This window comes from Somniosus microcephalus, unplaced genomic scaffold, assembly GCF_052327205.1.
Source record: "Somniosus microcephalus isolate GS21.2 unplaced genomic scaffold, FLI_Smic_1.0 unresolved_chr2, whole genome shotgun sequence".
Taxonomy (NCBI): domain Eukaryota; kingdom Metazoa; phylum Chordata; class Chondrichthyes; order Squaliformes; family Somniosidae; genus Somniosus; species Somniosus microcephalus.
In genome coordinates, this window is record NW_028225180.1 from 34,321,527 (window position 1) to 34,345,318 (window position 23,792).

The following is a 23,792-nucleotide window of genomic DNA, read 5'->3' on the forward strand; positions in this document are numbered from 1 at the left end:
TTTCTAAATATGTAACTGAATGAATCGGAATGTAACAGAATTGCCCTCACAGTTGTAAATTTTTTATTATATTCCCTTTCTCACTCGTTACTGAATCCTTATAGTGAAATTATTGGTGATTTTACATGCAGGATGATATGTCCTGCCAACACTTTTGACTTTTTTATTACACTTACGTTAAATGAGGGGTGGAATCTAGTTGGGCTGGAGGGCCACTTGACAAGTTTTGGTGAGTTGTTGAGGGCCACACACCAATGTTCCCCCCTAAGAAAGAAAAGAAAGACTTGCATTTATATAGCGCCTTTCACAACCACCGGATGTCTCAAAGTACTTTACAGCCAATGAAGTACTTTGGAAGTGTAGTCACTGGTGTAATGTGGGAAATGCGGCAGCCAATTTGCGCACAGCAAGCTCCCACAAACAGCAATGTGATAGTGATCAGATAATCTGTTTTTGTTATGCTGATTGAGGGAGAAATATGGGCCAGGACACTAGGGATATCTCCCCCTGCTCTTCTTCGAAATAGTGCCGTGGGATCTTTTAAGTCCACATGGGAAAGCAGATGGGGTCTCGGTTTCACCTCCAACAGTGCAGCACTCCCTCAGCACTGCACTGGAGTGTCAGCCTAGCTTTTTGTGCTCAAGTCCTGACATGGACCCACAACCTTCTGACTCAGAGGCGAGAGGGCTACCAACTGAGCCACAGCTGACACGGCCAGTCATGTACCAATCATGCGTTCCTGCGCAGGCCGCACACCAGCTCCTGCTGCTGGAGAAGATAATGCGCAAACTGTGTTTGATACTGCTCAGAAATGAATCAAAGATAAAAGCTGAAAATGTTTTTGCATCTCCTGGCCTTTGTAAATCAGTGCTGTGAAATAGAATTTTACCCATTTTAGAGCCTGTGTCAGCATCAATTTTCCACTTCAGTCATCCTTATGTCTCTCTGCCAAGATTACCAATGCAGTCCCAATTGGTGGCAAATGAGATGCGCCTGCTGTCGTACTTGGGGTACCGGGAGAGGAAAGACGCAGTGCCAGTCTTTTCCTTTGGTAAAAGGGTCATGGAGATGAGCAGCCATGACGCGACTCTAAAATAGATAGGGCATAATCGAGTACGCAGTGCATTTTGGATACGGACGTCCGCCATTGGGGCCCCACATCACGGAATGGATCCCTTTAAGATCGAGACGGGGAGAAGCGCTTCGGCGAATTATTAATTGAATTAAGTATTACTATGTTTTTCCTTGGCTGCAGTCCAGGTCCGTCTCTGGCCCACGAGAAGTGAGAGTGGACAGACTAATGTGCAGCTTGAGCTCCAGCTTGCGTTCTATTTCTGTCCCATCCAGCAGGCCAGATACAATGACTTAGTGGGCAGGATAAGGCCCGCGGGCCGTATGGTGCTGACCACTGCTGTAGAGGATAGTGGCGGTAAGACAGGGCTATGGGATCAGTCCGAGCTACTGCAATTTTGGACTGAGACAGGGCCTTGTGTAATATAAAATGAGACGTTGCCTAGTGCAGTAATAACTGAGGCCAGGTCTCAAATTGAGACAGGGCCTTGTGTAAAATAAACAGAGACAGGGCCTAGTGTAATATATGATGTGCCTCAATGAATCCGAGACTCAACGTTAATGGAGCAAAGCAAGGCTTTTATTAACTCAGAACGTAATACACAGTGGAGAAGTGTCTCTCATCCAGAGATCTGCTGTACTGCCTGTGAGACACGCTGGGGCCTGCTTAAGTAGGGGCCAGGTATGGGCGGAGCCCTACATACAATACAATACAGGTAAGGAAATGAAACTGAAACTAAACTCCCCTGCTTGTCACAGTCACAGGCACAATCAAACACAGAGAATACAGAGTGCCTGATGAATAGCATATTTCATCACAATATAAACACAAACAGGCCAAGTATAATATAAACAGGGACAGGGTCTAGTGTAATATAAACAGAGACAGGCCGAGTGTAAAATAAACAGAGACAGGGTCTAGTCTAATATAAACAGAGACAGGGTCTAGTGTAAAATAAGCAGAAGCAGTGTCTAGTGTAATATAAGCAGAGACAGGCCGAGTGTAATATAAACAGAGACAGGGTCTAGTGTAAAATAAACAGAGACAGGGTCTAGTGTAAAATAAACAGAGACAGGGTCTAGTGTAAAATAAACAGAGACAGGGTCTAGTGTAATATAAACAGAGACAGGCCAAGCGTAATATAAACAGAGACAGGGTCTAATGCAGTAATAACTGAGAAAGGACCTAGAGTAATATAAACAGAGAGATGCCCTAGTGCAATGATAACCGAGACAGGCCCTACTGTGATATAAATTGAGGCAGGGCATTGTGTAAAATAAACAAAGACAGGGTCTAGTGAAGTAATAACAGAGACAGGGCCCAGTGTAATATATTAACAGAGACATGGTCTAGTGTAGTAATAACAGAGACTGGGTCTAGTGTAATATAAACAGAGACATGGTCTAGTGCAGTAATAACAGAGGCAGGGTCTAGTGCAATATAAACAGAGACAGGGTCTCGTGTAATATTAACAGAGAGAGAGTCTAGTGCATTGATAACTGAGACAGGTCCTACAGTGATATAAATAGAAACAGGACCTAGTATAATATAAACAGAGACAGGGTCTAGTGTAATATAAACAAGATAGGGTCTAACACAGTAATAACAGAGACAGGGTGTAGTGTAATATAAACAGAAACAGGTTCTAGTGTAATACAAACAGAGACATGGTCTAGTGCGGTAATAACTGAGACCGGTCCAGTGTAATAAAAACAGGTCTAGTGCCGTACTAAATGAGGCAGGGACTAGTGTAATATTAACAGAGACAAGGTCTAGTGTAATATGAACAGAGACAGGGACTAGTGTAATATTAACAGAGACATGGTCTACTGCAGTAATAACAGAGACAGTGTTTGTGCAGTAATAACAGAGACAGGGCCTAGTGAAATACAAACAAGACATGGTCCAGTGCAGTAATAAAAGAGACAGAGTCTGGTATAATATAAACAGAGACATGTTCCAGTGCAATAATACCAGAGGCAGGCCTAGTGTAATACAAACAGAGACATGGTCTGGAGCAGTTATAACTGAGACAGGGTCAAGTGTAATATTATCAGAGACATGCTCTAGTGCAGTAATAACACAGACAGGGTCTAGTGTAATATAAAGAGAGACAGGGTCTAGTGTATTATAAACAGAGACATGACCTAGTGAAATATAAAGATAAACAGTTTCTAGTATAATTAAAGAGAGACATGGTCTAGTGTAATATAAACAGAGACAGGGTCTAGCACAGTAATAACTGAGGCAGGCCTAGTGTAATATAAACAGATATAGGTTCCAGTGTAATACAAACAGAGACATGGTCTAGAGCAGTAATAACTGAACACCCTGCTGCAAACTGGGGTGCCATGGAAGTGGAGTGACGAATGTAGACGAGCTTTCCAGAAGAGCAAAACACTAATCACATCGAAAGAGGTATTGACCCATTACAACCCAGCATTACCAATTCGGTTGGCATGTGATGCGTCACCCTACGGCATTGGAGCGGTGCTGTCGCACAAATTCTCGGACGGCTCAGAGAGGCCAATAGCCTTCGCGTCACGATCACTAACCTCAGCTGAGCGTAACAACGCCCAGATTGACAGGGAGGCCCTCAGCCTAGTGTGGGGAGTGAAAAAGTTCAATCACTGTCTGCACGGGCAGAAGTTCACCTTGCTGACTGATCACCAGCCTCTTGTCTCCATTTTTAATCCGAAAAAGGGCGTTCCGGTGATGACTGCGCAACGACTACAAAGATGGTCACTTTTTCTAGGGGCGCACCACTATGAGATTGAATATAAGGGCACGAAACGGCATGGAAATGCTGATGGGCTATCATGTGTGGTGGCCGGGAATCGATAAACAAATCGAGGATCTGACCAAGAGCTGCTCAGGATGCCAGAAAGTCCAAAATGCACCACCACAGGCCCCTCTACACCCATGGGAGTGGCCCTCATCTCCATGGCAACGGGTGCATATTGATTTTGCTGGTCCATTCATGGACTCAATGTTTTTAATAGCTGTTGATGCGCACTCGAAATGGCCTGAGGTCATCAAAATGTCCTCCACCACCACGGAGAAAACTATTGCAGTCCTACGGACCATTTTTGCCAAGAATGGCTTGCCAGAACAGATTTGCTCCGACAACGGACTACAGTTTGTGTCCGAAGAGTTCCGGAGGTTCTTGAAAAAGAATGGGGTAAGGCATTACACATCCGCCCCGTATCATCCAGCCACAAATGGATTGGCTGAGAGGTTCGTACAAACCTTTAAGAAGGCAATAAAGGCTATGTACAATGACAAAATTCCGCTGCAGCACAAGGTGGACAATTTCCTGTTCGCCTACCGGAATGCGATGCATGCAGTCACCAACCAGGCCCCAGCCATGATGTTCTTTAACCAAAGGTTAAGTTCTCGCCTGGATTTGCTCAGACCAAACATATGAAGAGATGTTGAGAGTAGGGAATTCCAGCACATCCACGAGAAGCTAACAAGGAGCTTCAATGTAGGGCAACCAGTCTTGGCCCGCGACTACCGAACAGAAAAATGGCAGCCAGGAACAATATGCACACGGCAGGGGCCACGAATGCACACAGTGGACGTTGGGGAGAGCATCGTGAGACGCCTAGCTGACCAGATCCTAGAGTCACAGGAACAAGTCAACCCCATGCCTCGCCCATACGTACCTGGTGATGAACCCGATGTACAGGTCGCATCTACCCCAGAAACAGTAGCATCGGAAGCTGATGAACCAACCGACGACAGGGGGCCAGAATCACCTCTGCACCAAGAGCAAGACAATCGGGAAAGGCGCTATCCAGAAAGGATCAGGAAGCCTCCCCAAAGACTGAATATATAAATAGACTATTTTCAGCTAATGTTGCATGTTAAAAATGTTAATTGTAATTAGTTTGATATTTAATTGTTAAATGAGTGTTATGGTACTGTTAATCTAAAAGGGGAGGAATTGTAATGTATATACCTTTAAGGGGGGGAACTATGTTTTACTGCTCATGTATACTGCAGTACCGGCAGTGACCACACCTGTATATAACACTGAGTAGTAATCTGTACAGATCAGTTGCAGTGTGAGCCATGTTGAGTAAACACCTGTTGTACCGTTCTCCGCAGTCTGTGTCTTATTATACACGGACACAACAGTAACAGGGACAGGGACGCATGTAATATAAACAGAGGCAGGGCCTCGTGTAATATTAACAGAGGCATGGTCTAGAGCAGTAAATACAGAGACAGGGTCTAGTGCAGTAATAACAGAGACAGGGCCTAGTGTAGTATAAACAGAGAGAGGGCCCATATAGTAATAACAGAGACAGGGTCTAGTGTAATATAAAGAGAGACAGGGTCTAGTGCAGTAATAACAGAGACATGGTCTAGTGTAATATTAACAGAGACATGGTCTAGTGCAGTAATAACAGAGACAGGGCCTAGTGTAGTAATAACAGAGACAGGGTCTAGTGTGATATAAACAGAGACATGGGCTAGTGCAGTAATAACTGAGACCGTGTCTAGTGTAATATTATCAGAGACATGACCTATTGCAGTAATAACAGAGACAGGGTCTAGTGTAATATAAACAGAGACATAATCTACTGCAGTGATAAAAGAGACAGGGCCTGGTGTAAGATAAACAGAGACAGGGCCGAGTGTAATATAAATAGAAACATAGGCCTAGAAATTCACTATTGCCCCGTTTGGGGTGCCAGCCTCCCCAGGGCACTAAAAGTAGCAGTCGCGACCACCCGCCCGCGACAACCCGCCGGAAATTCAGTTGGCGCGCCCCAGAGGGAAGCGCGGCGCTACTGGGGGCGCTCCGCATCCCTCTTGGGGCGCTGCAACTGAATATTGCTGCGCAACGTGCTGCAGCGCCACATGCTGTGGCACGGCATGCTGCGGTACTGCAGGCCTTCCTCCCGTTCTTAAAGGGGAGGGGCCTTGTGCAGCGCGATCGAGGATCACGAGTGCTGGCAAAAGAGCCCGGCACCGAGGAGAAGTGCCGAGCTCTTGGAACGCAGTCGGCATTCCGCGGTGGTGGGGGGCACTCAGGAGGCTGGGGACGGCAGCGCAGAGAGGTGCTGGCAGGTGGCCAGCAACAAAAATGGCCGCCCCGCACCTCTCCTTTAATTAGCGCCTCTACCGCCGCACATAGCATCCGGCTTTAAAGCAGGGGGCGCATCTAAATATCATGATCGGGGTGTTAGCGGGACGCTGCGCACACCGATGATGTCATCGGTAGCGGCGCAGCGCTAACGGCTAGCGCCGCCATTAGCGTCCCGCTGAATGTAGCGGGAGGCATGGCCAGTGGCTTCCGACCCACTTAGCGCCCTCTTAAGGTGCTAATGGGTGGCGCAGCCCGCTGAATTTCTAGGCCATGATCTAGTGCAGAATTAACAGAGACAGGGTCTAGTATAATATAAACAGAGACATGTTCTAGTGTAATACAAACAAGACATGGTCTAGTGCAGTAATAACAGAGACAGGGCCTAGTGTAATATTATCAGAGGCATGCTCTAGTGCAGTAATAACACAGACAGGGTCTAGTGTAATATGAACAGAGACAGAGCCTTGTGTAGTAATAACAGAGACCGGGTCTAGAGTAATATAAAGAGAGACTGGGTCTAGAGTAATATAAACAGAGACATTGCCTAATGCAGTAATAACAGAGACAGGGCCTAGTCGAATATAAGGAGAGACAGGGTGTAGTGTGATATAAACAGAGACATGCCTAGTGCAGTAATAACTGAGACAGGGCCATGTGTAATATAAACAGAGACATGGTCTAGTGCAGTAATAACACAGACAGGGCTTAGTGTATTACAAACAAAACATGGTCTAGTGCAGTAATAACAGAGGCAGAGTCTAGTATAATATAAACAGAGACATGTTCCAATGCATTAATAACTGAGAGAGGCCTAGTGTAATACAAACAGAGACATGGTCTGGAGCAGTATTAACTGAGGCAGGGTCTAGTGTAATATGATCAGAGACAGGGCCTTGTGCAATAATAATGAGACAGGGTCTAGTGTAATATAAAGAGAGACAGGGTCTAGTGTAATATAAACAGAGACATGACCTATTGCAGTAATAACAGAGACAGGGTTTAGTATAATATAAAGAGAGATATGTTCCAGTGCATTAATAACAGAGGCAGGCCTAGTGTAATACATACACAAACATGGTTTGGAGCAGTAATAACTGAGATAGGGTCCAGTGTAATATAAACAGAGACAGGGCCTAGTGCAGTAATAAAAGAGACAGGGTCCAGTGTAATATAAACAGAGACATGACCTAGTGCAGTAATAACAGAGACAGGGCCTAGTGTAATATAAACAGAGAAATGATCTAGTGCAATAATAACAGAGACAGGGTCTAGTATAATATAAGCAGAGACATGGTCTAATGTAGTAATAACAGAGACAGGGTCTCGTGAAATTTAAACAGAGACAGAGCCTAGTGTAACATAAACAGAGACATGATCTAGTGTAATATAATCAGAGACAGGGTCTAGTGTAATATAAACAGAGACATGATCTAGTACAGTATTAACAGAGACAGGGTCTAGTGTAATATAAACAGAGACATGAACTAGTGCAGTAAAAACAGTGACATGGTCTAGTGTAATATAAACAGAGACATGATCTAGTGCAGTAAAAACAGAGACAGGCTCTAGTGTAATATAAACAGAGACGTGATCTAGTGCAGTAAAAACAGAGACAGGCTCTAGTGTAATATAAACAGAGACATGATCTAGTGCAGTAAAAACAGAGACAGGCTCTAGTGTAATATAAACAGAGACATGATCTAGTGCAGTAAAAACAGAGACAGGCTCTAGTGTAATATAAACAGAGACATGATCTAGTGCAGTAAAAACAGAGACAGGCTCTAGTGTAATATAAACAGAGACATGATCTAGTGCAGTTAAAACAGAGACAGGGTCTAGTGTAATATAAACAGAGACATGAACTAGTGCAGTAAAAACAGAGACAGGCTCTAGTGTAATATAAACAGAGACATGATCTAGTGCAGTAAAAACAGAGACAGGCTCTAGTGTAATATAAACAGAGACATGAACTAGTGCAGTAAAAACAGAGACAGGCTCTAGTGTAATATAAACAGAGACATGATCTAGTGCAGTAAAAACAGAGACAGGCTCTAGTGTAATATAAACAGAGACATGATCTAGTGCAGTTAAAACAGAGACAGGGTCTAGTGTAATATAAACAGAGACATGATCTAGTGCAGTAATAACAGAGACAGGGTCTAGTGTAATATAAACAGGGACATGGCCAAGTGCAGTAATAAAAGAAACAGGGTCTAGTGTAATATAAGCAGAGACATGATCTAGTGCAGTAATAAAAGAGACACGGTCCAGTGTAATATTACCAGAGACAGGGCCTAGTGTAATATAAACAGAGACATGATCTAGTTTAATATAAACAGAGACAGGGTCTAGTGTAATATAAACAGAGACATGACCTAGTGCAATATAAACAGAGACAAGGTCTAGTGTAATATAAACAGAGACATGACCTAGTGCAATATAAACAGAGACAAGGTGTAGTGTAATATAAATAGAGACATGATCTAGTGCAGTATTAACAGAGACAGGGTCCAGTGTAATATAAACAGAGTTGCAAAATACTGCGGATGCTGGAAATCTGAGATAACAACAGAAAATGCTGGAAATACTCAGCAGGCCAGGCAGCATCCGTGGAGAGAGAAACAGAGTTAACGTTTCAGGTCTGGGACCCTTCATCAGAACTGGAAAAAGCTGGAGATGGAACAGATATTAAGCAGGTGCAGATGCGGGGGGGTGGTGGTTAGGAGGGGAGGAAGAAATAGAAAGAACATCCTGTACTTTTGTAAGAGGCAGGAAAGATAAAATGTTGCAAATGGGAATGGCAAAAATCATACTGCATGAAAAATGGGGGCAGGGATAATTATCTGAAATTGTTGAACTCAATGTTGAGTCCAGCAGACTGCAAAGTGCCCAATCAAAAGATGAGGTGCTGTTCCTCGAGCTTACGTTGAGTTTCATTGGAACAATGCAATATCCCGAGGACAGAGAGATCAGAGTGGGAGTGAAGCGGTGAATTAAAGTGACAGGTGACCGGAAGCTCAGGGTCACCCATACGGACTGAATGGAGGTGTTCCGCAAAGCAGTCGCCCAATCTGCATTTGGTCTCCCCAATGTAGAGGAGACCGCATCATGAGCAGCGAATACAGTATATTAAATTGCAAGAAGTACAAGTAAATCGCTGTTTCACCTGGAAGGGGTGTTTGGGGCCATGGACAGTGGGAAGGGAGGAGGTAAAAGGGCATGTGTTGCATCTCCTGAGACATGATCTAGTGCAGTAATATCTGAGACATGGTCCAGTGTAATATAAACAGAGGCATGATCTAGTGCAGTAATAACAGAGACATAGCCTAGTGTAATATAAACAGAAAAATGATCTAGTGCAGTAATAACACAGACAGGGTCTAGTGTAATATAAGCAGAGACATGGTCTAGTGTAGTAATAACAGAGACAGGGTCTCATGTAATAGAAACAGAGACATGATCTAGAGAAATATAAACAGAGACAGGGTCTAGTGTAATATAAACAGAGACATGGTCTAGTACAGTATTAACAGAGACAGGGCCTAGTGTAATACAAACAGCGACATGAACTAGTGCAGTAATAACAGAGACAGGCTCTAGTGTAATATTACCAGAGACAGGGCCTAGTGAAATATAAACAAGACATGATCTAGTGCAGTAATAACAGAGACAAGGTCTAGTGTAATATTAACAGAGACACGATCTAATGCAATAGTAACAGAGACAGGGACAAGTGTAATATAAACAGAGGCAGGGCCTAGTGTAATATTAACAGAGACATGGTCTAGTGCAATAAATACAGAGACAGGGTCTAGTGCAGTAATAACAGAGACAGGGCCTAGTGTATTACAAACAAGACATGGTCTGGTGCAGTAATAACAGAGACAGGGCCTAGTGTAATATAAACAGAGACAGGGCCGAGTGTAATATAAAGAGAGACATGGTCTAGTGCAGTAATAACAGAGACAGGGTCTAGTGTAATATAAACAGTGACAGAGTCTAGTGTAATATAAACAGAGACATGATCTACTGCAGTAATAACAGAGACAGGGTCTAGTGTAATATAAACAGAGACATGATCTAGTGCAGTAATAACAGAGACAGGGTCTAGTGTAATATAAACAGAGACATGATCTACTGCAGTACAGGGTCTAGTGTAATATAAACAGATACATGATCTAGTGCAGTAATAACAGAGACAGAGTCTTGTGTAATATAAACAGAGACATGATCTACTGCAGTAATAACAGAGACAGGGTCTAGTGTAATATAAACAGAGACATGATCTAGTGCAGTAATAACAGAGACAGGGTCTAGTGTAATATAAACAGAGACATGGTCTAGTGCAGTAATAACAGAGACAGGGTCTAGTGTAATATAAGCAGAGACATGGTCTAGTGTAATATTTGTAAGAAGCCACACAACACCACAAATCACAAGCTTTCGGAGCGCTGCTCCTTCGTCAGGTGAAGTGGAGAAATGCATAAAGACACAGCTTATATAGTCAGAGAATCATGTCAGATGTTTACAGGTAATGATTCCAACTGCCATTTATTAAACCTCGGCAGAGAAATAATCACAGCAATCAAAGGTGTGAATGGTGTCCAAACAGGTCTGTCAGGAAAACATTACATCAAAGAACAATGAGGTGGGGTCACAAGGGGTCAAATATTGCAGATGCTGGGGTCTGTATGAAAAACAAATAAAGACAAAAAACATTTTCTTTGCTGGAAATCACAGCCGTTACGGCCGCATCTGTGTAGAGAGAACAAGCCAATGTCAACTCGAGTCTGGATGACCCTGCATCAGGTGGGGTTACAAGTAGCGTGACAGGAACCCAAGATCTCGGTTGCGGCCGTCCTCATGGGTGCGGAACTTGGGTATCAGTTTCTGCTCGACGACAACGCAAAATCGTTGCCAGGAAAAGAAAACAAGAGAGAGAGGGTGGAGTGCACAGGGCGCGGTCGGTGCTCGAGAACAGGACCGCGGAGAGAAACTAAACGGGGGGGAAGGAAAGTGAGACGCGCCGAAGCTGCGGGTCGCTGCCATTAACCCGTGGAACGCTAGGAGCAGCGTGGCAGTAAGGGGAAGAAGCAAAAGCGCGGGAGGCGCCATTTTATCCAGTTGGGGAAGAAGCAAAAGCGCGGGAGGCGCCATTTTAAATCGCCCAAGATGCCGAAAAGTGGCAGTAACACTGCTTTCGACAACGAGGTAGAAAACTGGACCACGTATGTGGAAAGAATTGAAGTGTACTGCAAGGCAAATGAGGTGGCTGATGGAAAGAGGGCGTCGGTATTATTAAATCTGATGGGTGTGAGTACGTACGGCCTATTGCGGAATTTAATTACCCCAGCTAAACCAATGGAGAAAGGTTTTGAGGAGATTGTTCATATCTTACAGGAACATCTAAGCCCTACACCACTGCTGATAGCAGAAAGATTCAAGTTCCATAAAAGAAACCAGCACAAAGATGAGAGCAATGCTGACTATCTTACGGAACTACGCAAGTTATCGAAGCACTGCCAGTTCGGAGCAGGACTGGCAGGCACCTTACGGGATAAGTTTGTCTGCGGGCTCCAGAGTGAAGAAACCCAGAAACGACTACTTTCAAAAAAGGACCTGATGTTAGAACAGGCTTTCAGCGTGGCAGTATCCTACAAAGCAGCAGCACGGGGAGCTGCGGAAATACAACAGAAACCACAAGAATACAGCGCTAACGAAATGGCGTATGGAGCCGAAAAGTGCTATCGCTGCGGCAGAACAACCCATGAGCAGAAGGACTGCTGGTTTAAAGACAAAATATGCAGGCAATGCGGGAAAATGGGACATATAGCAAGAGTCTGCAGGTCGGGAAAGAAGACCAACACGACAAGAACTACTAAGGAACAGTACAGAAAAGTAAAGAAACTGACAGATAGTAGTTCAGAAGATCAGGAGAGTGATAAGGACTCCGGGAGCAGGTGACTAAGTTGTTTAAAGTTACACAACGTGATCGCAAAAGAAGATCACCGAACCATTTGGGTCACCCTCATGATAGCAGGGTCCCCAGTGAAGATGAAATTAGACACAGGATCAGCCCTAACTGTCATGAATCGACGAGACTATGAGCGGCTATTCTCACACATACCCTTAAAGGACACGTCCATTGTATTGAAGACATACACGGGGCAAAAGGTCTACCCCAGGGGAAAAATAAGGGTGCCAGTTGAATATAACGGAAAGGAAACACAGAAACTATACATTTATATACTACGAGATGGAGGACCACCATTATTGGGACGTGAATGGATCCGAAGACTACAATTGGATTGGCATTCCATTCTGGCACTAACTGTGACTGACAAAACAGATGATGACGTCGCACCTGGACGTCTGTCACAAATTCTATCTGACGCGGAATAGGTGTTCCAACAAGGACTTGGGACTCTAAAAGGAGTAAAGGCAACCATAAAGATTGAGGATAACGCAACCCCAAAATTTTTCAAGGCCAGACCGGTGTCATACGCCCAGCTGTGGCTGCTGAACTGGAGAGTCTGGAGCGTTCGGGGGTGCTGTCTAAGGTGGACTGGAGCGAGTGGGCCACACCCATCGTTCCTGTAATGAAGAAAGCATTGAGCAGCACGCCTGGGGAACCAAGGAAGGTTTGCATCTGTGGGGACTTCAAGTTGACTGTGAACCCAGTCCTGCACACAGTACAGTATCCGCTTCCGCGGATAGAAGATATTTTCACCTCGCTATCTGGAGGGAAACGTTTTACAAAGATTGACCTGGCTCAAGCGTATCTACAAATGGAGGTGGAAGAAGCATCTAGGAAATACCTCACAATAAACACTCACAAAGGCCTTTACCAGTACAATCGACTGGTATTTGGGGTAGCATCGGCCCCGGCTATGTGGCAGAGGGCAATGGAACAAGTCCTGCAAGGGATCCCGGGGATCCAGTGTTATTTGGACGACATCCTGGTTATGGACGAAAATGACAATGAACACCTTGCCAACCTGGAACAGGTGCTCACGAGATTGCAGGAATATGGGCTACGAGCCAACCGTCCCAAATGTGAGTTCTTCAGGAGGCAAAACTTGTATTGTGGTCACATGATTGATGAGGAAGGGTTGCATAAGTCGCCGGACAAGATTGAGGCTGTAGTCAAGGCTCCAGCACCAGAAAATGTGTCGCAACTGAGGTCGTTCCTCGGGTTGGTGAACTACTACCATAAGTTCTTGCCGAATTTATCTACAATTCTGCACCCACTGAACGCCCTCCTTCAAACTGGTGTAACATGGAAATGGAGTGATGAGTGTAAGCGTGCCTTTCAGGAATGTAAATGCCAAATCACTTCAAAAGAAGTATTGGCCCACTACAACCCAACACTACTGATTCGGTTGGCATGTGATGCGTCACCTTACGGCATTGGAGCGGTGCTGTCACACAAATTCCGTGATGGTTCAGGGAGGCCAATAGCCTTTGCGTCACGATCACTAACCTCAGCCGAGCGTAACTATGCCCAGATTGACAGGGAGGCCCTCAGCCTGGTGTGGGGGGTGAAGAAGTTCAATCACTATCTGCATGGGCAGATATTCACCCTGACTGATCATCAACCCCTGGTCTCAATTTTTAACCCAAAGAAGGGCGTTCCGGTGATGATGGCGCAACGGCTGCAAAGATGGTCATTTTTTCTGGGGCACATCAGTATGACATAGAGTACAAAGGTACGAAACAACATGGAAACGCTGATGGGCTGTCGTGCCTACCGTTGCCTATGGCGGAAGAAGCACCTGCAGTGGACCCGGTGGAGATATTCCATGCGACCAAAGTCGAATGTTTGCCTGTTACAAACGCAAGTATTGAGAAGGAAACCCGAAATGACCCGACACTCTCTCGGGTCTATGATTTGACGGTGAAGGGATGGCCAGCATATGGCGACTCACTGTTGCCAGCATTCTCGCCAAGGAGGGAACAGCTGTCAGTGTGCTGGGGAACCTTGATGTGTGGATCCCGAGTGGTAATTCCACCCAAGTTGAGAGATAGAGTACTCAATGAGCTTCACAAGGGTCATCTGGGAGGGGTAAAAATGAAGAGCCTAGCCAGGGCGTTTGTGTGGTGGCTGGGAATCGATAAAGAAATCGAGGATATAACGAAGAGATGCACAGGATGCCAGAAGGTCCAAAACGCTCCACCACAGGCCCCGCTACATCCATGGGAGTGGCCCTCATCTCCATGGCAATGGGTACACATTGATTTCGCTGGTCCATTTATGGACTCAATGTTTCTAATCGCTGTGGACGCCCATTTGAAATGGCCAGAGCTCATTAAAATGTCCTCCACCACCACGGAGAAAACTATTGCAGTCCTAAGGACCATCTTCACCAGGAATGGGTTGCCAGAACAGATCTGTTCCGACAATGGCCCACAGTTTGTGTCTGAGGATTTCCGGAGGTTCCTGAAGAATAATGGGGTGAAACATTACACATCTGCCCCGTATCATCCAGCCACAAATGGATTGGCTGAGAGGTTTGTTCAGACCTTTAAAAAGGCCATAAAGGCAATGTATAATGACGACATACCACTGCCAAACTCCAGCCGTACTGATTTTCAACCGGAGACTAAGATGTCGCTTGGATTTGCTCAAACCAAACATAAGACGAGATGTTGAGGATAAGCAGTTCCAGCACATAAATGAGAAGCCAACCAGGAGCTTCAAGATAGGGCAACCAGTCTTGGCCCGCGACTACCGAACAGAAAAATGGCAGCCAGGCACGATATGCACACAGCAGGGACCACTAATGTACACAGTGGACGTTGGAGAGAGCATCGTGAGACGCCATGCTGACCAGATTCTAGAGTCACAGGAACAAGCCAAACCTGTACCACAAGCATGTGCACCTGGTAATGAGCCCGAAGTGCAGATTGCATCTACCTCAGAAGCAGGGGTATTGGAAGCTGTCGAACCAACCAATGACAATGAGCCAGAATTGACTCCACCGCCAGAACAGGATACTCGAGAAAGGCGCTATCCAGTCCAGATCAGGAAGCCTCCTCAAAGACTGAACTTATAAATGACTATTTCAGTTGATGTATATATTACTGAGAAAATTGTAATTGTAATTAGTTATTATTTAGTTGTTAAATGAATGTTATGTACTGTTTATCTAAAAGGGGAGGAATTGTTGTGTATGTACCTTTAAGGGAATAACTGGTCTTAGACTGCAGTACCGGCAGTGACCACCCCTGTATAAAAGGCCCTAGCAGGCTTCTGTAGTTTCAGTTTCAAGCTGCCTCTTGTTCAGTAAAGTACCTGTTAAACTGTTCTCCCGAAGCCCGTGTATGATTGAGGCGCGGACTTTACAGAGATGTAACCGAGCACAACTTTGCTGTCAGAGTAGAATTTCACTGCATCAAGCTTGAAATCTATCTCATCCAGGATGAGATCCGTCATCTCCACCGCTAATACTGCAGTGCATAACTCCAGGCGTGGTATGGTGGGCTCTGGCCGAGGTGTCAACTTCGCCTTTCCCAGGACAAATCCCACGTTGCTTTGGCCCTCATCATCCAGGGATCTCAGGTAGGCTACCGCGCCAATAGCATTCTCGGACGCATCTGAGAATACACACAACTCGGTGCATTTGGATTTGGAGAGTGTGTCTGGTGAGTAGGTGCGTGGGATATGAAGATTTTTTAGATTTTTGAGAGAATTTCTCCATGTCTCCCATTCTGTTAACCTGCCTTCGGGCAGTGGAGAGTCCCAGTCTCTCGTGTCTGTGCAGAGTTCTCATAGTAGGGCTCTTCCCTGAATAGTCACGGGCGCCACCATGCCGAGAGGGTCAAAGAGCGAGTTGACCATTGACAGCACTCCACGGCATGTAAATGGCTTGTCACTGACAGACACTGCAAAGGTGAAGGTGTCAGATTCAATTTCCCAACGTAGACCAAGGCTTAGCTGGGCTGGCATGGTTTCGTCGCTGAGGTCTAAGTCTTTAATGCCCTTGGCGAGATCCTCAGCTGGAAAGGCCTTCATCACTGCTGCACTGTTTGAGGCAATTTTGTGCAGCCTCAGGTTGGACTGTGCTAATGAAGCTTGAGTACGCTTCCGCAGGTTGATGGTTTCTGCTTCTGAAGGTAAGGATATGAGGCCATCATCAACATAAAAATGTCTCTCCACAAACTGTATTGTGTCTTTTCCAACCACGGTGTGCCCCAGTTTGTCGACAGCTCTGGTGTCAGCCGAGCACCCCCATGCTGTGTGAGAGAAATCACCTTGTTGCTCCCCGCCGTAGCTCGCTCTCTCTTTCGGGTGGATGTGACTTGGGCAGGGAGTGAGGAGAGTGGGTCGTCCGCTTTCTAGCACGTTGGTCTTAAAGGTGCTTACGTTGGGCTTGTGAGCTTGGCCTAGGCACACTTCTCCCACGAGCACCCAGCCTAAGTCGAGTCTTTGGGCAAAGGGGGCATCGTGTGGTCCGTTAACTTGCTCTCTCACCTTATGCACCCTCACCACATCTCTCCCGAGCAGGAGGAGAATCTGGGCCTTTGGATCCAATGCTGGGATGCGTGCAGCTATGGGCTTTAGGTGGGCATGGTGAAGTGCTGTCTCAGGCATTGGTATCTCCGATCGGTTGTTCGGGATTTCACTGCACTCTATCAGTGGCGGTAAGTCTATGCTCACCCCTTCACTTACTGCCTCAGCACAGAACCCATCTGCTTTCCTTCCTGCCATCTCCAAGAATCTGGCACAGATTCTCAGTGAGTAAGGGGCTGGGCTACTCTCGATGCCAAATATGTCAAAAAGTCTGACCATGCGAGTGACCGGTTACTTTGGTCATCGAGTATTGCGTACATGTTAACTGAGCGGTCACGCTGTCCTTGTGGGTAGACTCTTACAAGGCATATTTTGGAACACGATCGTCCTGTGAGGCCTTGGCCACACACCTCAGTGCATATGGAGCTCACTATTGGTGCAGTGGTAAGGGTTACCTTTCTCTCGCCTCCGGGCTCAGAGTCTTTGATGGTTGGCTTTTCCGTTGTGGGGGTAGGACCTGGGTGCATAGCTGTGCTGTGGCGGTCACTCTCACACTCCCTGCATCTCAACGCTATCCTACAGTCTCTTGCAGTGTGGGAAACGGAGGTGCAACACCTAAAACATATCCCATTATCTTTGAGGTAGGCTCTGCGTTCATCTATGGTCTTGTTTCTGAAGCCTCTACATTTTGCGAGCAGATGAGGCTTATGATGGATGGGGCAGTGTTTTCCGGGATCGTCTTCATTCTTTGCTACATCTATGCAGATGTCGGTCTTTGCAGTGACATCCATCCTTTGCACAGATATAGGCATTCTTGTGCCTACGTACATTGACATGGGCTTCTCATACTTTGAGGATCCACTACAGCAGCTGGACAGGGCAAAGCTTGGATCATTTCTAATTCTGGCCTCACTGCAGATAAAGTTCACAAAGAAGGAAAATGGGGGAAACCACATGTGGTTGTCTTCTTTGAATTTTGAGCCTACGTTGATCCATTTTTCTTGGAGAGGGTGGGGCAACTTCTCCACTATTGGGTTGATGCCGCGAGCAGTATCTAAATAGGAGAGCCCAGGTAAGTATCCATCTGTTTTGGCTGCCAGTAACTCCATTAAAAGGTCTCCGAGTTCTCTAAGCTTAAGGTAGTCTCTGTTACCTATTTTAGGAAAGTTTTCCAGCTTACTGAAGAGGGCTTTTTCTATCACCTCAGGAGCACAGTAACACTCCCTGAGTCTTGCCCAGACCATTCTAAGGGCTGTGCTTGGGTCATTTGTGTACACAAACTGGATCCTACGGGCATGTTCTGACGATTCTTTGCCCAGCCATGATGACAATAAATCCAACTCCTCACTAGCACTCAGGCTCAAGCCGCCTGTGGCATTAAGGAAGGATGACTGCCATGCTCTAAAACTCTCTGGCTTGTCGTCAAATTTTGTGAGACCTGTCCTTACAAGTTCTCTACGTGCCAAATATTGGGCAATGGCTGTCATATTAGGAGTCTGTGCATGGGTTGCCAGAGTATGATCGCATCGGAAGGGCCGCGATTGGATGGGAGACTGCCATGCCGGATGACCTGTTCTAGCCTTTAAAAAGGGTTCTTTTTTAATGTGAGGAATTTTGGCATAAGTACCTTCCAAGTGGTTGGGAGCGGCGGATGGAGGCACAGGTTTCTTCGGGAGCGCTGCAAACTCTCCTTCGTGTGACCAGTCGTCAATAACAAGGAAGGGGTCATCATCAGTGTAGCATGAATGATCCACCTGAGTGACCTCATGTTGGGCTGGTGATGATGATTCTGTGTTCTCGTGCAAAATGGTTCAAAGTTGGGAAGGAGGAGATGTCTGTGCATGTCCTAGCCTGCTCCTGGACATAGTCACTTGTCCGCCTCTCAGTGCTTTGAGGTGATGCAGGACGAGCAATGCTGCGGTGCTCCCCCACCTCTGCTTCTAGTGCCGCTTCCCATATCTCCGCCTCAGCAGTAGTGGCAGCTGCTTCTTTCTCGATGTGTAGTGCCTCCAGCGTGGCATCCAATGTAGCAGCCTTTGCTTGTAGTCGGGCCTTCTCTTTCTTCACAGTCAGTTCCTGTTTAGCAAAGGTCACGCGAGCCTGTGCCGCTTTAGCTTTAGCCCAGGCTCTAGCTGCTGCTACACTGGCTGTTGATGATCTAGATGAGCGTGCACTTCTTGAGCTGGTCACAGATCTCTGCTCGTCTTGGAAGCTCTTGCCGTCCATGATCGCACCGTGCTGCACTGCGAATGTTGCTTGTTGCGCCAGCTGATGACTTGCCTTTTTACTGTACTGTCCTCCCTACGTGTATGTGTCTGTATGCAGTTAGACAGCCAGCCAAACTCCTTTCAATAACAACATGGAGTCAGGATGCAGCGTCCAAGCTCTGTGTTTAATAATGCCACACTTGCATGAAGTCAATGAAACAATACAAATCAGTTGCATTGGGTTGGAGTAAAACTGAAAAAGACAATGGAAAGAAATGCATGAGATATAACTAACATTTAAACATGAATATGTAATGAAATCATTCAACTCACAGGCAATGCTTTCGAAGGCGTAACGATGTAAGATTACAGTGGATTAACTAGCAGCGCGTTCCATGCTGTGCTGTGACCTCCTTGGTTTGCTATCGCTATACTACTTCCTGTTGAGTGACCCTACTGGTCATTTCCCTTTACTGCCACCTACTGGCGGCAACAAAACAAACTCCTGCAATTATAAGGCAGAACAGCAGTAATAATTGAGACAGAGTCTAGTGTAGCATAAACAGAGACAGGGTCTAGTGCAGTAATAACATAGTCAGGGTCTAGTGAAATATAAAGAGAGACATGGTCTAGAGCAGTATTACCTGAGACAGGGCCTAGTTTAATATAAACAGAGACATGGTCTAGTGTAATATAAACAGAGACAGGACCTAGTGTAAAATAAACAGAGACATGGTCTAGTGTAATATAAACAGAGACAGGGCCGAGTTTAATATAAACAGAGACATGGTCTAGTGTAATATAAATATTGACAGGTTCTAGAGTAATGTATATAGAGACATGCTCTAGTGCAGTAATGAATAAGGCAGGCCTAGTGTAATACAACAGCAACAGGGCCTAGAGCAGTAATAACTGAGACAGGGTCTACTGTAATATAAACAGAGACATGATCTAGTGTAATATAAACAGAGACAGGGTTTAGTGCAGTAATAACAGAGACAGAGTCTAGTGTAATATAAACAGAGACATGATCGAGTGCAGTAATAACAGAGACAGGGCCTAGTGCAGTAATAACTGAGACAGGGTCTAGTGTAATACAAACAGAGACATGGTCTAGTGCAGTACTAATTGAGACAGGGTCTAGAGTAATATTAGCAGAGACATGGTCTCGTGTAATATAAACAGATGCTGGGCCTAGTGTAATACAAACAAAGGCAGGGTCTAATGCAGTAATAATTGAGACAGAGTCTAGTGTAATATAAACAGAGACAGGGTCTAGTGCAGTGATAACAGAGACAGGGTCTAGTGTACTCTAAAGAGAGAAACAGTCTAGAGCAGTATTACCTGAGACAGGGCCTAGTTTAATATAGCCATGATGTGGAGATGCCGGTGTTGGACTGGGTTGGACAAATGTAAGAAGTCACCCAACAGCAGGTGATAGTCCAACAGCTTTATTTGAAATCACAAGCTTTCGGAGCGCTGCTCCTTCGTCAGGTGAAGTGAAGAGTTGCATATGAGCACAGCACATATAGTCAGAGAGTACTGCCAGATGATTACAGGTAATCTGTCTAACTGCCCTTTATCACACCTCAGCAGAGAGATAGGGCAGCACGGTGGCATAGTGGTTAGCACTGTTGCCTCACAGCGCCAGAGACCCGGGTTCGAATCCGGACTCGGGCGACTGTCTGTGTGGAGTTTGCACATTCTCCCCGTGTTTGCGTGGGTTTTCTCTGGGTGCTCCGGTTTCCTCCCACAGTCCAAAGATGTGCGGGTTAGGTTGATTGGCTATGATAAATTGACCCTTAGTGTTAGGGGGATTAAATACATGGGGTTACAAGGATAGGGTGGGATATGTGTTGGTGTAGGGGTTACGGGGATCGGGTGGGATATGTGTTGGTGCAGGCTCGATGGGCCGAAATGGCCTCTATCTGCACTGTGGGGTTTCTGTGATTTCTGTGATAATCACAGCAATCACAGGTGTGAATGGTGTCCAAACAGGTCAGTCAGGAAAACATTACATCAAAGAACAATGAGGTGGGGTCACAAGGGGTCAAATGTTGCAGATGCTGGGGTCTGCTGGAAATCACAGCAGGACCAGCCGCATCTGTGTAGAGAGAACAAGCCAACGATGACTCGAGTCTGGATGACTCTACGTCAGGTGGGGTTACATGTAGCATGACATAAACCCAAGATCCCGGTTGAGGCTGCCTTCATGAGTGCGGAACTTGGCTATCAGTTTCTGCTCGACGATTTTGCATTGTCGTGTGTCTCGAAGGCCACCTCGGAGAATGCTTACCTGAAGATCGGAGGCTGAATGTCCTTGACTGCTGACGTGTTCCCCGACTGGGAGGGAACACTCCTGCCTGGTGATTGTTGTGCGGTGTCCGTTCCCAAGATAGAGTCCATGTTCTCAGCCTGTGCTCAGGACACAGCAGACCAGCTACGAGACACCGCCAAACAGACGAGGCAACGGGACTACGCTGCCTACATACACACCAAGAACAGGAAGCTTGAGAAACTCGGCATCACCACCAGCAGCAACCAAGCCTCCCCCGGTACCACCGTTGAAACCACAGGGAAGACCATCATGAACTTGTCCGACCACACCCTTCAACCAGACAAAATCGCAGTTCTCAGCTGAGGGCTCAATTTCTGCCCCACCACCAAAATGGACCCCATCGGTCTCGCGACAGACACAGAGGAATTCATCAGGAGAATGAAGCTCCGGGAATTCTTCCACAAATCCCAAGATGTCAGCAGCGAACCCAATGAGACAATCAATGATCTGGAACAGCAGACAGATGGATCCGCAGTGCAGCAACCGAAGAAGAGTCAAATTGAATCCCTCCGGAGGGTCGCTGCCCTAAGGTAGACAATGTTGGCCGAGTCACATAAGTATGTAACATGTACCTGGTGGGTGGTGTCCTCACGTGTGATGACGGTATCTGTGTTGATGATCTGGCATGTCTTGCAGAGGTTGCCGTGGCAGTGTTGTGTGGTGGCGTGGTCGCTGTTCTCCTGAAAGCTGGGTAATTTGCTGCGAACGATGGTCTGTTTGAGGTTAGGTGGCTGTTTGAAGGTGAGTAGCGGAGGTGTGGGGATGGCCTTAGTGAGGTGTTCGTCGTTGATGATGACATGTTGAAGGCTGCGGAGAACATGGCATGGGTCCATAGGAAGAAAATGTCGTCGATGTATCTGGTATATAGCGTTGGTTGGAGGTCCTGTGCAGTGAAGAAGTCTTGCTCGAACTTATGCATGAAGATGTTGGCGTATTGGGGTGCGAATTTTGTCCCCATGGCTGTTCCGTGTGTTTGCGTAAAGAACTGGCTGTCGAAGGTGAAGACATTTTGGTCAAGGATGAAGCAGATGAGTTGTAGGATTGCCTCTGGAGATTGGCTGTTGTTGGTGTTGAGTACTGAGGCTGTCGCAGCGATGCCGTCATCGTGGGGGATACTGGTGTAGAGTGCCGAGACGTCCATCGTGGCGAGGAGTATTCCTGGTTCAACTGGTCCGTGGGTGCTGAGTTTCTGTAAGAAGTCTGTAGTGTCACGACAGAAGCTGGGGGTTCCCTGTATGATGGGTTTCAGGATGCCCTCGATGTACCCAAAGAGGGTTCCGTTGCCTGATACGATAGGACGTCCGGGTGTGTTGGCTGTGAGTATCTTTGGGAGGCAGTAGAAGTCTCCCACGTGGGAAGTACGTGGGATTAGAGCACGTAGGATGCTCTGAATGTCTAGATCAAAGATTATGATCAGTCTGTTGAGTTGGCGGGTGTGTTCTTTGGTCGGATCTGCGGGTAACTGTCTGTAGTGTTCCTGGTTGTCCAGTTGTTGGTATGCTTCTTTGCAATAGTCCATTCTGTTCTGTATGACGATGGCTCCTCCTTTGTCTGCTGGTTTGATGACGATGTTGCGGTTGGTCTTGATGGCGTGGATGGCGTTGCATTGTGCTCGGGTGACATTCTGGACTGTTTTGTGAGTGCGGCTGATGCATCTGGCGTTGATGCATCTCCTGACAGCTTGAGCATACATGTCAAGCTTAGAGCAGCAGCCCTCCGGAGGAGTCCAATTTGACTCTTTCTTCTTCGGTTGCTGCACCGCGGATCGCTCTGTCTGCTGTTCCGGATCATTGATTGTCTTATTGGGTTCGCTGCTGACATCTTGGGAGTTGTGGAAGAATTCCCGGAGCCTCATTCTCCTGATGAATTCCTCTGTGTCTGCCGTGAGGCCGATGGGGTCCATTTTGGTGGTGGGGCAGAAATTGAGCCCTCGGCTGAGAACTTCGATTTCGTCTGGTTGAAGGGTGTGGTTGGAGAAGTTGACGATGGACTACTCTGTGGTTCCAACCGTGGTACCCGTGGAGGCTTGGTTGCTGCTGGTGGTGATGCCGAGTTTCTCAAGTTTCCTGTTCTTGGTGTGCATGTAGGCAGTGTAGTTCCGTTGCCTCGTCTGCTTGGCGGTGTCTCGTAGCTGGTCTGCTGTGTCCTGAGCACAAGCTGAGAACATGGACTCTATCTTGGTTTTGAGTTTGCGGCGTCTGCTGTAGAGCTGGTGTACGAGATGGTTGAGGAGTGTGCAAGAGGTACGACGGCAGAGTCTCTCAGCATAGCCTGTGTTGTAGGTCGACTTGAGTGGGTTCGTGATCTATAGTCCTTTCGGGATCTTGTCTGCTTTCTTGCATCTCTGTAGAAACTTGATGCCTGTGTCGATATGCGCGATCTTCTTGGAGATCCTCTCCACTTTGAGCCGGCAGTTTGTGGTGTCAATAGTAGCCATGATGTGGAGAAGCCGGCGTTGGACTGGGGTGGACAAATGTAGGAAGTCACACAACACCAGGTTATAGTCCAACAGCTTTATTTGAAATCACAAGCTTTCGGAGCGCTGTTCCTTCGTCAGGTGA

The 23,792-nt window shown here is 46.4% G+C and overlaps 1 pseudogene; it reads right to left on the bottom strand.

Moving 5' to 3' along the window:
- Positions 1-729: 729 nt before the first annotated feature.
- On the bottom strand, positions 730-23,668 carry LOC147092447 (uncharacterized; annotated as a pseudogene).
- Between the last annotated feature and the right edge of the window lie 124 nt (positions 23,669-23,792).